This window comes from Aythya fuligula, chromosome 7 (assembly GCF_009819795.1).
Source record: "Aythya fuligula isolate bAytFul2 chromosome 7, bAytFul2.pri, whole genome shotgun sequence".
NCBI lineage: Eukaryota > Metazoa > Chordata > Aves > Anseriformes > Anatidae > Aythya > Aythya fuligula.
The window spans coordinates 9,368,701-9,383,167 of record NC_045565.1 but is presented as its reverse complement, the minus strand read 5'-3'; the positions used below and the strand labels follow the sequence as shown (position 1 = coordinate 9,383,167).

General features: G+C 38.7%; 1 protein-coding gene across 2 annotated transcripts in view; it reads right to left on the bottom strand.

Moving 5' to 3' along the window:
• Positions 1-14,467, bottom strand: part of BMPR1A (bone morphogenetic protein receptor type 1A) — an 81,881-nt gene that overhangs the window by 30,366 nt on the left and 37,048 nt on the right. For both annotated transcript variants that reach the window (XM_032190862.1, XM_032190863.1), the window contains exon 2: positions 14,199-14,325. The gene's annotated coding sequence lies outside the window, so the exon portion shown is untranslated. The remainder of the gene's footprint in view (positions 1-14,198; positions 14,326-14,467) is intronic.

Sequence of the window (14,467 nt, the reverse complement as noted above, 5' to 3'; positions counted from 1 at the left end):
ACTGAATTATGATATATCTGTCCGTTTCACAAACAAAGTTGTTAACCATGAAGAAATTAAAGCATAGCTGCTTTTTACCATGCCCAGCACAATTAGGTAATTGGGGACGCCACTCAATGGACTCCTGAATGCCCATCTTACTGTTATTCTGGAATTCCAATTAACTGCTACAAAGTTTCTGCCATTAAATTAACAGTAATGAAATTCACTAAACTTACTTTCCCAGTGCCATCAGGTATTCACACATATCCTTGTGTGTTATAAACATGACGCATTCTGTTATTTGAACATATTCAAACAGGATCTCACTACACAGTTTTTATTCATCTTGACCCAGTTTCCCTCTTTCAACTGCACCATTTTCGTGATTAGCTGGCTGGGAGCTTCTGCACTTAAGAGAAGTGGCAAGTGGACACCCAGGCTCTTTCCTACCACAGAAGGCATTGATTTCTGCTATTCTACTAGAAGCTATTGCCCCTAACTGGTTTTTAGTATCTGTTTATCGATTTTGCTAGTTCCTTACTGTCACGCCAGTCAATGCAAGTTGGAGAAAAAAGCCATTAAAATTGTTACAAATTTCACATGTCACTATTGAAGATATTATGTGGTCATACTACACTGCCTATGAGACCTAGAATGTACTTCGGTTCTGAGCTGTATTTAATACAAATAAGACACCTAAGCTGGGGATGGGAACATCCTTACACTACATTTATTTCCATTTAAAAATGCAGGCATGGACCTAAAGTCAGGGCCAGTACCTTCAGAAATACAAATGCTTTTATCAGAAGGTTTTCAACACATAACATCCCTTTCAGCATTACAAAGATGATTAATGAATGTTTTAACAGCCTTACAGTGGTTTTTTTTTTTTTTTTTTTTTCCTTAATTTAAGAACAATTGCTCATTAATCTATGTCAAAAAAAAAAAACAAACCAGAGAAGTGACAGGGCAAAGTTTATTACGCTCGGTCTCGTGGTGTTAGCCCGCTGCTGTTACACTGCTGGCTTTTGCCCAAGGCAGATAAGGGGCCTCCTGGCCACCTTGGGTGTCCCAGTGAGGACAACCACGCAAATCCCCCGGTGCGGGGTGAGTTCTCCAGCACCTGGACTCTGGTTGGAAGTTCTGGCACCCATTCTTTGTTTTGTGGCGCTTTTTCCTGGTGACTGCAGCCAGCCTCCGGCCAGGCCTGTAACTGTCTGCAGCGGAGCCCAGCCACGACACGCAATGTGGCCTGGCCACAGCGCAGTTACCACATGAAAAGCACCGCTCTGATGTCAGATTTGGTGCCGAGAAGAAAATGAGAGCAATGCATCTGCAACGGGCCGATCCTCCCCCCAACCTCCATTAAAGAACTGACTGGGAGCCCTCTCCGCTGCCCCCATCCCCTCCCCAGACGCCTTCCGCAGGCGGTGGGCTTTCTGCGGGCCTGCGGCCGACTGCCAGCTGCAGTGAGCACCGCAGCCCCCGGCCGGCCCTCCCTGTGCAGCCGCGGGCGCCCGGCAAGGCTGCGCGCAGACTTGCTGGCTCCAGCACCATTGTCCGCATGGCTGCCCCCTGCCCCTCCGCAGCGGGGATTAGCATGGTGGCACCGGCTTCCCCTCGGCCGCCAGCCTGCTCCCCTCCAGAAGACCTTCCCAACAACATGGTTTGGGGTTTCTACTTCTTTTTTTTCTTTTCCCCTCCCTTCTCAGATTGTCTCCATCTATCGTCTTTTCCTAGTCAAGACTTCCCAGAACTAAGCATGAAATAAAGTGCTCAATAACCATTGCTGACAAGGCTCAGAAATACCTGGCTGAATAGAGCAGTAATTAGCAAGGTCACAGGAGTCAACTTGGCAATGCTGCTCATAGCGCCTTTGCTCTTCACACTAAAGTGTGTGAAATCAACTGCTATAATTTTACTTCTTATTTTAAATGACATGCTTCCTAAACAGAGTGAGTAGCAAATAATTTCTGGTAGGAAGCAGCGGAATGGAGACCTTAAGAAAGCCCCTTTCCTTTTAGTTATTCCTCAAGATGGAATTTCAAGTTGAGATCAGGAGGGAGCAGGCAGAAAGCATTACTGACCAAACCCCCCAGCTGCTTGTAGCGACATCTTCAACACAGGAATCTCTGCTGCCTACCTGAAACTGCAAATACTTCTCCTCTGGTATCTGACCAAGACACCAGTGTCCCTTGTAATGCCAATGACATGTGACCAACATTAGAAAAAGGTCAACAAAAGAGTATTTCAGGAGAAGCAGACTGCTTGCCTCAAACTGCATAAACTGTCAACACAAATACTTTTTTGTTAAGCTACCCTTAGAGGTAATTGATGTCCAAATTAACTCACAGATCATTTTGTGAACAAGATAAACATAGCAAACGCTACTTCATAAATAAGCCACATCATTTTTTAAATCATCAAACTCACTCCTCATTGCTATGCGAAAGAGAAAAATTTTTCTTTACTAATATTTACTTAATACAAACACAAAGAGACGAGGCTGACAAGTTCAACATCATCACAACTTGCTAATACAAAATGCGTCTTGGCAAGGTAAGCCTTACTCCTCATTTTCCTCACATGCTTGCCATGCCCATGGAAGCACCATAGCCTGCTGATAGGAAAAATTTTCAGGATAGCTGCTCTCACAAATCATTGTAGAAACAAAGCACAGTTATTCTCAAAAGCGTAGTCTCTGTCAATCTTCCAAAGAGGTCTTTCAATAACTGCACAGGCTGAATAAAGAAGTGGTAGCTGCTGCTCCTTCAAACTCCTCTAACACAGATGGGGCAGGGGAAAAGTTTTTTTTTTTTTTAAATATACTTACTACAGAAACAAGATTTTAGGTATGTACTTCACAAGTGACATGTAACTCTCAAGTCTGCTATCCCTGTTAGTTACATTGCCCTTCTAACTTTAAATTGCTGAAACACGCCCTTTTAACCTCTTCTCATAATTCTCTTGAGTTACACGAACAGTCAGCTAGCAGCCCTTCTGTCAGCCCTGAGCCTCGACACTCACCCTGGAAACTCACATTAGGGTATTTTTAAGAGGTTACAAGTTCCAGCCACAAAACATGAGGAGGTGACCACCTCCACAGTGAGGGCACAAGAAGTGAGCAAGCATTGTTGGTGGCAAGTCTAGCATAGCCTAAACCAGAATCACTGGCAGTTTAAATTAATATGCTGGGCTCTGAACAGCTGCAGCGATGAGCTGGCACATGCTCAATACTGCCTCAGAGGCACTGACCTCCAGCAAAAGAGCACGGTGGCCGGGGGTAGCAACCTCCCAAGCCCTCACACCAGCAACTCCTGGGGCTTGCGAGGACAGCCCTGACACATACAAGGAGGTTAACAAAGCTTCAGCAGGCGCAAGCAGAAAGGAGGGCAGGGGGTTAAACACCAAAATCCTCCTGAGAACAAGCGTTCTGTAATTACAACATTCATTATCTAACCTCATACTTTCCAAGTTCTATGCAGTTCTCAATAGCAGAGTGATAAAAGCTCATACACAAAGCATGCCACGCTCACGTACAGAGTTATTTCACAATACTGGAAGTATTAAATTAGATGTCTATACTAAGAAAGTGCTTCCACAGTACAAATCTAGAATTAATTCTGTGCTACATTCACTTTCTACTTTTATCCCCCGTGCTTAGCTTTTAATTGTGAAGTATGCATGGAAAGCATGACAGCTTTGGGAGAATTTTCCAGGACTGGATGAATGCAGCTGAGCCTCTCTGACCCTGTTAGTATTCTAATAAGGTATTCTGCAAGGCTTGCTGAGATGAAAATGAGAGTTTAACCTTGATTTGCTTAAACTCTAAGTGCACTGTAGATTCGCTTGGTTAAGTAACTAGAGTAACAACATGTCACACAAACTACTCCTCATAAGTTTGAACAATGTACTTTCATCGAATATGGCTTCAAAGACATTTCTAAATCCAAACACTGTAATCTTTCAATAAGCAGACAATGACAGAGTTCAAAGGTAATGTTTATACTTCAACAGTTATAGTCCCCTATTTCCTTTCAGTGAAGTGCTAAAGCAATACTGATAGCTTTTTTTCACACAAAATTCACTTAAAACAAACACACAAGGAGCACGATTGGAAAGCACAGTAAGATTAAAATATTTAAACTTACAGTTTAATAGTTTTATTATTAGTATATTTCCCATTAGTACTCATGAGATTACATCACTTCTTTTTCTTAGTGCAAACAGGTTATTTTAAATATACCAGGAAAGGAGTTATTCCCCAGTCATTCAAGATCACTTTCATGTAACCACCACATCCTGCCTTTTTCCACGTTACTTCTGTTAAGGCAATGAGCACATTTAAGTCACATAATCCTTCCACATCTCCACTATCAAAACCTTCTTTCTTTCATGATCCTTTATCTTTCACTGATCACCTCCTAGTTAGTGCATAAGTTACTTCGTATTTCAAGGATGAACCTCCCCATCCTTACACACACTTCAACGGTCCAGTGCATTTGCACCACAGAAACAGTCCATAAGCATACCTGACTTTTTACTACCATTTTATACTGCAGTAAAATAACTAGACACCTGTCTTATAAAACTGAAGTCAAGGTTTAACCTAAGCTCCCCTCCACCCCTGGCTTTAGTTGTAAGTAAATAAGCTCTTTTCAGATAACACTATCAATATATAACACTCTATTAATAATTTATTTTTCTCTGTAAGCCAAAGAGCAGGAAGTAAGATTTATAGTCTGCTCAGAGACTGCCACAGTCCTTTAGGAACAAACAGAACACAAGACACAGCACCGGTTTTATTACTGGTCATTACAAACAATCTCACACACCAGCTGTGCCATAAACATCTGAACTTTCTGTTTTTACCAACTCCTGCGAAAGTGAGAGAAATTCATATTGTCCTACGCACGATGTACTTAACTTCCCCAAAACTGCAGCTATAGGTTATGGAGGAACTACTGTCAAGGTGAAGAACTCCATAGAGGCCTCGATGATGAGAATATAAACCGAATCTATGAATGGGAAGGAAAAAAAAAAGCCTTAATAAGGCATAAAGGAAAAGAAGAGTGGAATCATTGCGATGATAATAATATTGGTTGTCAAACTACTACTTTCAACACTCAATGTAAACATATAAAAAAAAAAACAACAAACAAAAAAACCCAACCCCTCAGAGCATTCCCAGCAAAGAAACATCTTGTTGTTGACAGATCTAGATACACATACTGGAAATATTTAATATCCAATCTCCTAATTCTTTCTTCTTTGTTTTCATTCTTGGTTTTCTTTCTTTACAGCAAGATCAAGTATTGGCATCACCTGCTAAGGTGAAGCAGAGAGCAACCCCCCACTTTACCTTCACCGTGGCTTAGCTGTACCAGTGATCTTCAGTATAATTGTCTAAGGGTTGAGGGTCACCGGCCCCCATCCCTCTCACCTGCAAAACTTAAAAGACATTCTTCACACCTCAAACACCAGGCTGTGCCACTGGGACAGGTCTGCCTGGTAACAGGTACTCCTTCCATTACAGCTGACTAGAGCAAGTATGACAGATGCAATGAAAAAATTAAGTATTACTGGCAGAACTCAACTTGCTGCTGGAAAGAACCATGTACGAACCCAATCCAAAACCTGCGTTTGCATTGAGTGTCTGTGACACAACAGTTGCATGCAAGCACTCCACAGAACTGCTGGATAGAAGAATGCTCAAGCACATGATGCTTGTCAAGCAATTCATACTGACTTTCAAGTAAAACACAGCTTGCTTCTGCATCATGAAATAGCCCCAAATCCTATTCTTTCAATATATATTTCCTCTCATCTCTACCACCTGAAATCCTCCAAGTGCTTAAAAGTTACTGCAAGCTCTAAAAGTTTTTTGTATCAAGAAGTCTAACAAAGGGCATCCCTGATTTCTGAATTTATTCACATTCTCAAGATAGAAACTAAAAAAGACAATTCCCATGCAAAACAAAATTACTTTAACTGCTTTAAGAAGTTGTCAGCAGAGTCCTCTTTCCTGTTCGTAATTTTATAAGTGAAGTAACTTCAGAAGTAACTTTCTGAGGGTAGGAAAATTCAAAAAACAGCACAACTGTATCATTTGCTAGTAGAACAAAATAGTGCTGATTATTTCTGCCTCTCGAATGGAACAGGTTCATTGGCAGTGCTCTTTGAACTTTCTAGATTATAAAATTGCATCAATGTTTGTAAATTGTTTTGGATGTGGTCCACAAAGAGGTGACAAGGGAAAGGATAAAACTGGGTAAAAACTTGTGTTTCGGGGCTGGTTACTGTGACTTAACGTAGCCATACAATAATGTAACGAGAATTATGACTGATTAGTCAATTTAAATCTGTGAAGGGAAAAGAAAGGGTTACAGGAAAACCTCAATGAATGGAAATAGTTTTTATTGTGAAGAGTGTAAGCAATTATTTTTGGCAGACAGAAGAAGTCATCATTACTAAACCATGTCTAGCAAATGCAGCACAGTATCTTGTAATGACCAATCCTTTGTCACTTCCCCAGTATTTTTCCATTCCCTTCTTTTTTCTGTGACAGTTTTTAAACATTTAGAAGAGTATAGAAAACAAAACCAGTAAATGAAACACTGTGGTATTATTGCACAGCTCCGCTGCAGTATTTTTACACACCTCTGCTGAAGAGGCAGATTAGTCCTATTACCTTACCGTGTCCTTAGGAGGTCAAGAAGCAGTGTTTTGGGCAAGAGTATAAAACCCAGAGAACAGTTAGAACGCTCTTTGTCCAGACGTCCCACTTCTTTCATTTCTTCTGCTGCAAAACATACCTATAACACCAATATCCACAGAGGCGCTACTCATCATGACTTTACCCATCTACCCCTTTAAATCCATTCAAAATTTTAGTCTCTACAACAGTTTGCAATAACCGAATACCACTGCGTAGCTCTGCCCTACATTTAAAAACAAAAACTCACAAACCTAGAAACTGATCATTAATACTAACACCTTCACAAATGTTCTTGATAAGCAATCAATTGGTTGCCACAAAGTACATGAACATGCCTTATCCAAACTCCAGTTTGACAAGAAAACTGTACAACTTCTTCCCTAATGCGTAGAATCATTCTACTACTCACCTCCCCCAGGACAGCGTAGGACATAGAGCAAGCTATTTTTGTTTATCCACTCTATCAGAAGCACAGTTTCAATATTCTTAATATTCTAGCACAGAGAAGCAGCACAGCATATCGAAGACATGCCTCCCAGACAACAGACGTATAAATGCATCACATGCCACATTATAACTGCTCCCCTTAGATCTGACATTCAAGCATTTGTACATAAGCAGAATTACAAGTTCAAAATTAAAAAAAAAAAAATCTTTTCAGATGCCTTTTTTTTAAGTTTCCAATCACTGAAACAGTATGCTTTATTTTTGTGAGACTTTATGCCCACAGAAGGCTTCAGCTACTGTTAATGTGAAAGCTTTTCATATGCTTTATCTGACAACTGAAGCAACCCATCCTTCAAAAACTAGCACTTTGAAGCTACATGTCTGAATAAGTACAAGCATTTGAACACCTTGGAGGACCTTCTGTACAACTTCACTGTTGAAACTGATCATCTCATGACCCCTCTAACGTTACTCTGTCTCCAACAGATTTGCATTTTCTATTAGTGTGACCAATTGCAGACCTTTAAAACCTGGGTGTACGATGCCCTGTATCTATCAGAACATGGAATAATCCATGCATAACTTCCTCATTACTGTAAGCAAGCCGCAGCTTCCAGGAAACTTAAACTAAGAAAAGTCACGAGCATTGAAGCTTCTGTTTTTTTCAGAAGTCTGTACACAAAATACACAAATGTAGGCAAAAGCTTATGCCCTGTCCCTGCCTCCCCCCACATGACTATTCTCCTAATACACATATTAAATGTTCTTCCTGACAACTTTTCACAGAGGCAAAACCTCTGAGGATTGTGTAAAACCAAGTCCTTGGTTCTAAATCAGCAGTCAGACTTGTGCACTCACAATGTCGCAGAAGATAAGGCGAAGAAGAAGAAGATCCACTAGGTCAGCTTTCTGCACGCACTGGAGGTGGCAGTATCCAGGCTCCCAGGAAGGGACAGGTACCAGGCCAGTTCTGGCAGGTCACTCACTCTTCATCAAGGTGACACAGGCTCCCACAGCTCTCCAAACGCAGCTCTGCCATCACGTTTCTAAAACTTGGCAGTGAGGACTTCAATGTCTACATCTCTATTTCTTATCTATTGTAATGTTTTAATATTTTACAACCACCTGCCTTACTACTTTGATTAAATAAATGCCTACTGTGACAACACTGAACTCGTTCTAGTGAAGGCAGCAGCAAGGCTTGCCTCATTTCCACTAAAGCAAATATTTGTTTGCTCAATCTACCTGAATAGTTACGTTTTCCTTCCTTAAGTTCACACTAAATAGATCAAGTAACCTTTTCCTTCATCACCAGTCATTCTACAGTTGTGTTCTTCCTTTATTTTTTTCCAAGTTATATAATCTTGCATTTTTCCTGTTAGCTTGCTCTCAAAATTATTAAGAAATACAGCTAAATTAGTGTTACCTTTTGGCAGACAGCCACCTCATTGGCCTTTTTTTTTTTTTTTTCCCCTTTTTCAAACTATTCCATTATGAAAATTGAGTATTTTTATTCCATTTTTATTAACTCAGTTACAAACAAGCAGAAGTGGCTTAGAATCTAGAGCTGCCATGCAGACTGGCAGCCACAGCTGCTCATGCAACAGTTGAGCCAGTGTGTTTTACATCTGTTTTTCCCTATGCACACACATTACCATCCTAATACTTGGTTCATGTTATTAGAAGTAACTACTGCCATAATCACAAGTCACTTCAACAAAATGTACATGGAGTAAATTGTTTTAAGAGTAACTTGCACCATCAACAGACAATTCTCCATTCTACGTATTATCAGATTATCCTGTTTCTAAAAAATAGCAGTATATTTAAACTAAATGGCATATGACTAACCAAGCCATGAATATTTACTGCCTGATTATTCAGATTATATTCCACTGTCGGTATTTTAACAAAGAGGAATTTCAAAACATGATATTTAGGTTTGAAAATAATGAAATTACTCAAGATCCTTAAAACCTGTACTGCGTCGTAAGCAAAAAATATATTTTAAGGACATGATAAAAATACGCCGCCTTTACCAAGACTTGGCTACAGTTCACATTTAATATTTTAAAGGATATCACATGTTTACATTAGAAATGAGGAAACTAATTATTTCCTATCACACTTTTTTTTTTTTTTCCTCTTTTGGACATTAAGGATGTTATACAAGGACCCTTATCTAAACTAACTTTAGATTTTGCTATTGTAACAGGTAACTGTTTATTACTTTAAAATGCATTTTAACTGGACTCTTATATTTATTTCCATGTAATTCTGTTTATAAACTCTAACACTTCAGAAACATTTCACCTAACATTTCATGAAGCTTACCATAATGTTAGCAATTTGGAATCTCCGGAGAAGGACATCCTTAACTTTTAATCCTAGCTCAGGGGATCCTAGTCCATATCTAATATTTTAATGTTTCAAAACAGTACCATCATAAATAAGTGTTTATCTGCTTGGTTTTGCCTTGGGGGAGTAGCAAGACAAAACCTATTCTTCAAATGAAAACAAAACAAGCCGTGTTATTGTTTAGGAGATAACCACATCTTACCATTCTTAATCTAAACAGCAAGTCAACAAATAAGCAAAACAGAAAGCTGTGTATGTTTCTAATCGCACATTCGTGTTACTATCTCATTGCAAAATATTAATACATTAATATAAATATCTTCAGATTGTATGGTAAATGCATTTCCTATGTACTTCTCTCACCTTAAATTCTTTAATTAATTTTCCATCCTACCATAAATTCCCATACTCAGATACAGAAATAAGACAAAATTTAGTCTCCCCTTACTACATAGGAACTTGCCCAGATTTCTTTGAGATATGCTACACTTTCAACAGTAGCTTCTGAGCCTGACAGGTTCAATGTTTAAAAATAAATAAATAAATAAAGGGACTGTAGGACAGTATAACGTGATCTTCCTGAACCTGGCAGTCCAGGTCCAGCAGGGAAGGTTCTTAATTTAAGCTGTCTGAGATTGAGATGGTCATGCTACTCACACAACCTGGGCTAAACCAGGACAAGTGGGTTTAAGTAGTGCCAGGAGGATGCTGACCACAGACGAGCCATAATTTACTTTCCAAAGGACCAACAAAGTGTGTGACAACATGCTTTAGTAGAGAACAGCTCTGCAGTTGAATCACTGACACTTCCTGTTTTGATCAGCAGATTAAAAAGAGGACACATTTCTAGTTACTCCACTCCTGGAAAATGCTTTCAGCACGCTGACCTACATTCCCCATTCGTGGTTTGAGCCGGAAGTGGCTGAGCCTGTTTGTTATGGAATTAACTCTGAGCAAATAGTTTGCTGCCAAGGAAATTCAGTGACAGCTACCCCGACCTTACAGAATAACAGCTTCCTAAGTGAATGGAGACCTTGCATAGTCTTGATGGTTAATAAGAAAATCATCACAAGAACATCTCATCACTTGAAGATTTTGTTCTGAGACATTGACGTGTGTCCTACTAAACAAACAAGCTCCGTTCCACGAGCTGAGATGGCTCTACCAACACCACTTTGGGATTCTACAGGCACTAGAAGCTGAAAAGTAGGAAGCTATTCCAAAACCATCAACTGAAGTTACTGGCCAAGCAGCTCTGTATCACAGGCCTTTAATCTTCTTTTAATTATTGCCTTGCTAGAAGAAAGACAAACTAAGGGACTATATCACAGTTTAATGGAAAAAATACATAGAAGCAATCCAAGTTCAGTTTTCAGCACTCTAAAGAAAGCAATGTAATCACACAAACAAAATCTTTATGTTAAATAAAGACACAACATGATACAGGAGACTAGCTGCAGAAGGTAATTAAGCATACACAGCCATACTGATTAGGTGGAAAACACTAAACTGTATTTCTCCAATTACATCATGCAAATGTTGAAGACTTGCACAGATTCACAGCTACAATTAAAAAAGACGTGTATCCTGCTAAGACATTAAGAGAATTTTGCATTCTCAAAAATAAAGTACAATTAGCTAAACTACAAGAAGTGCCATATTACCATCAGATTCTGTATTAAAGATTAAAATAAACTAGGATTATTCCTCGTCTTGAGATCTTAAAAACTGTCAGACATGTATGATATGCTTCACTGAACCTTAAATCTCTCTATCTCCTCCATGTTAATTGCAACTTTTCTCTGTACACCATCTAGGAACTAACAAACTATGCTCCAATTTTAGATGCTAACATCTTCTTTTATATGATATATATTTAAGATTAAAGCATTCACTTTCACAGAGCTTTATGGGTGTCAAAATAACAAATGGGCTAAAAAAATTCAACTGAAAGCAGGTCACACTGTGAAATACAACACTGCTGATCTCACTCGAAGTATATAAATTGGCTGATCAACATCTGGGCAGATATACTCTGTCCATATCCAGTATTCATATTCTTTCCCTCTTTTGGCTTTCATAACCTTATTTTTTTCATCTTTTGTCTTTGTCACTTGGCTATTGAAATTAAATTACAAGGTATAAAAAGAGGAGATAAAGCATGTAGGAACACAAACGACTGGCAAAATAACCTGTTTTTATTTGGTTCTAACACACTCCTTCTTGTTATTTGCATGCTTGTTGACTTACAAGTCCACAATCTTTAGTAAAAACAGGACAAGCTGTGTCAAGATAGTGAAATCTTGTGGTGGAGCAGTGGTGCTATTTTACTTTTTGTCAGATCACCTATTTACTTACGGGGAAACCATAAAACACCTTCCCCCCCATCTATTGCTAATACTATTAAAAAATATAATGGACAAAGGGGAAGGAGTGAGGGCAATCTGTGGAGCTATGGTGTTTCTTTTTTTTTTTTTAAAATTAATTTTCAAAGAATACTTAAAAGGGAAATACAGATAGTATCTCAAAGACACACAAAATGAAATTTACTGGTATTCTTTCCATAGAGAGCTCATCTATACTTGGTATCTTCAAACACTCACCTTTTGTCAAATCTCTTATATGAAACGAATGAGATTTTTTTCATTAAAATTTAAAAGACTACTTGCATAAATATCGTTATCAATTCTAAATGCATTGGGAGTGGGATCACTGAGAACAGTGGGCAATAAAAAACTGTTTTATGATAACCCGACCCCTTATAATTCTCTATTCTTATAAAACCTTGAGATTTAAGCAAACACAGCACATTAATCACTCTTCTCAATAGCAGATGTGGTTCTGGTGTTCAGAGCAGACTGTCTAGGTTAATGAAGCTATTTACTGCTACAAATAGCCCCTAATGTTTACAGCTTCCTATTAGTATGCACATGTTCCCCACAACCTCAGTTCTGAAATTCTTGTAATTACATGGCTGAAAACAGAAACTGTTACTCCTGGTAGGTGAAAGAGTGACCTTACAAGACTGCCACATCTGTAGAGTCCTCCTTATTGATAAGAGAGAGAGAGAAGAGAATTTATGTGTTGTTCAACTGTCTCTGTCATTGGATGAGAAATGATCTGCTCCCTCCCACAGGGAGAAAAAGGGAGGAAATTAGTTTTTGGTCATGTCACAGTACAAAGCCTTTAATTTTCAGCACTACCCTTTACTTTTTAGCAGTACGGAAGTGTGCTACATCTGTCATATTAGTTGCAAGATGCACAGTAGAACTGGCTTTGTAATTACCCTTACTTCAATATGTGGAATATGGATTAAACACACACACAAAAAAAATAGCACTTGCCTGTCTTCTTGCACTGTCAAGCATAGAATAACCTGAGTAAAACAGAAACATGGAAGAAGCTAACATACATCAAGACATGTTCAATGTAGACCAGATTAAGATCTTCCTCACCTGAAGATTGACTACAACTCTTACATTTGCCAACAGAAGTTTAACTTTATACCTTTGTTAATGTGTTTATAGTGTACAGGAAGTTACTACTTTTGAGTAATGAGTCAGCATAAGAAAAATACAGGTTACCTGAATTTAATGCTGATCTTTCCCTTGGAGCTTTTTCTCTAAAATTACACTTCCACAAGAGGATAAATGCCTATATGGATAGGTTATACCTGTCAAATATATGAATTCTGGTTAACCTTCCTTGGTTAGTCTCTGTAAGTGGAAGAGGTATCATCCTGCTTTAAGTGAACTTTATTTTCTTGGAAAGGGGATTAATTTCAGTTTGTAACAGGGGCCACAATCTACAGGACTACAATAATTTGAGACACAAACTTCTTCTAAGAAAGAACAGAGGATAACTGATCAATCTTGGCAGCATAAGTCTCTGAAGCTGTCTCACCTGTTATAAAACCCTGTTTCTACCCAAATGGGAAAAAGTGAGAGGAAGGGCCAACACTATCACATCTTCAACACTGCATGTGGGCATTGCCTAAGTTCTAGTTAAGCAAAACTAGAACAATGAGAAGCTAGATGTATGAGGGCCAGTGATCACTATCTTGAAACAGAGTTAGTGCTGCAGGAGAGAGTTCTGAAATGTGTCAGAAATCGGATGTTTCAGGATGTTTGTACATCTTAATTACATATACGAAAAAAGCTTTAGACACCACAAGGCAGTAAATTTGAAACAACACACCTCCATACCCATCACTCAATTACAGGAATGACTGAGTTATCAAGGCAGTGGAATTTATCATGAAAAAACATGTTATTAATAGCAGTAATAATAAAAAGGACAGCATAATAAAATTTTGTACCCATCAAGCACTATGCCAGAAGACAAGGTGCCCAACTAGCACATCAGTTCGCAGCATAGTCATTTACTTCAACTACAGGATTACTAATAGTTGTGACTGAACAGGTTGCAGTGAACAGAATTTGACTGATATGGTACGGTAACTTTTTTCCAGTATGTCTCCATAAAAGAGGTATCTGTAGCTGATACTGTTTTGTCTCTTTTCATAACTGAAACATTGAACAGAAAATAGTTCAAACAGCTGTTTCAGAATGGCATTAAAAGCTCTGTTATCAGCATAAAAGGCTCAAAAAATTTAAAGGCAAGATAAGGTGGCTATTTATTATACGCATATTTACTCCTGAAACATTCAAAATACAACTTTGCATGCATTTACCTTATCTCAGAATTAGGAAACTGAATGAAACTGTATTGTACTTCAAGCTTCCTCCAGACTGTTTTCATCTGTACTTCCACTTCATTAGTTCAAAGGTGATAGTATGGAAATGCATATTTCTATCAATCTGTAAAACAGTAAGAATTTGATTTAAGCGTTATCCAAAGAAATTGTATCGTCAGTTTCTAGTACATAATGCAAACTGCAGAAACTGATAGCCAGAGGTACACAAGCCCTTTGCTATTATGAACTGCCTCAAGAAAAAAACT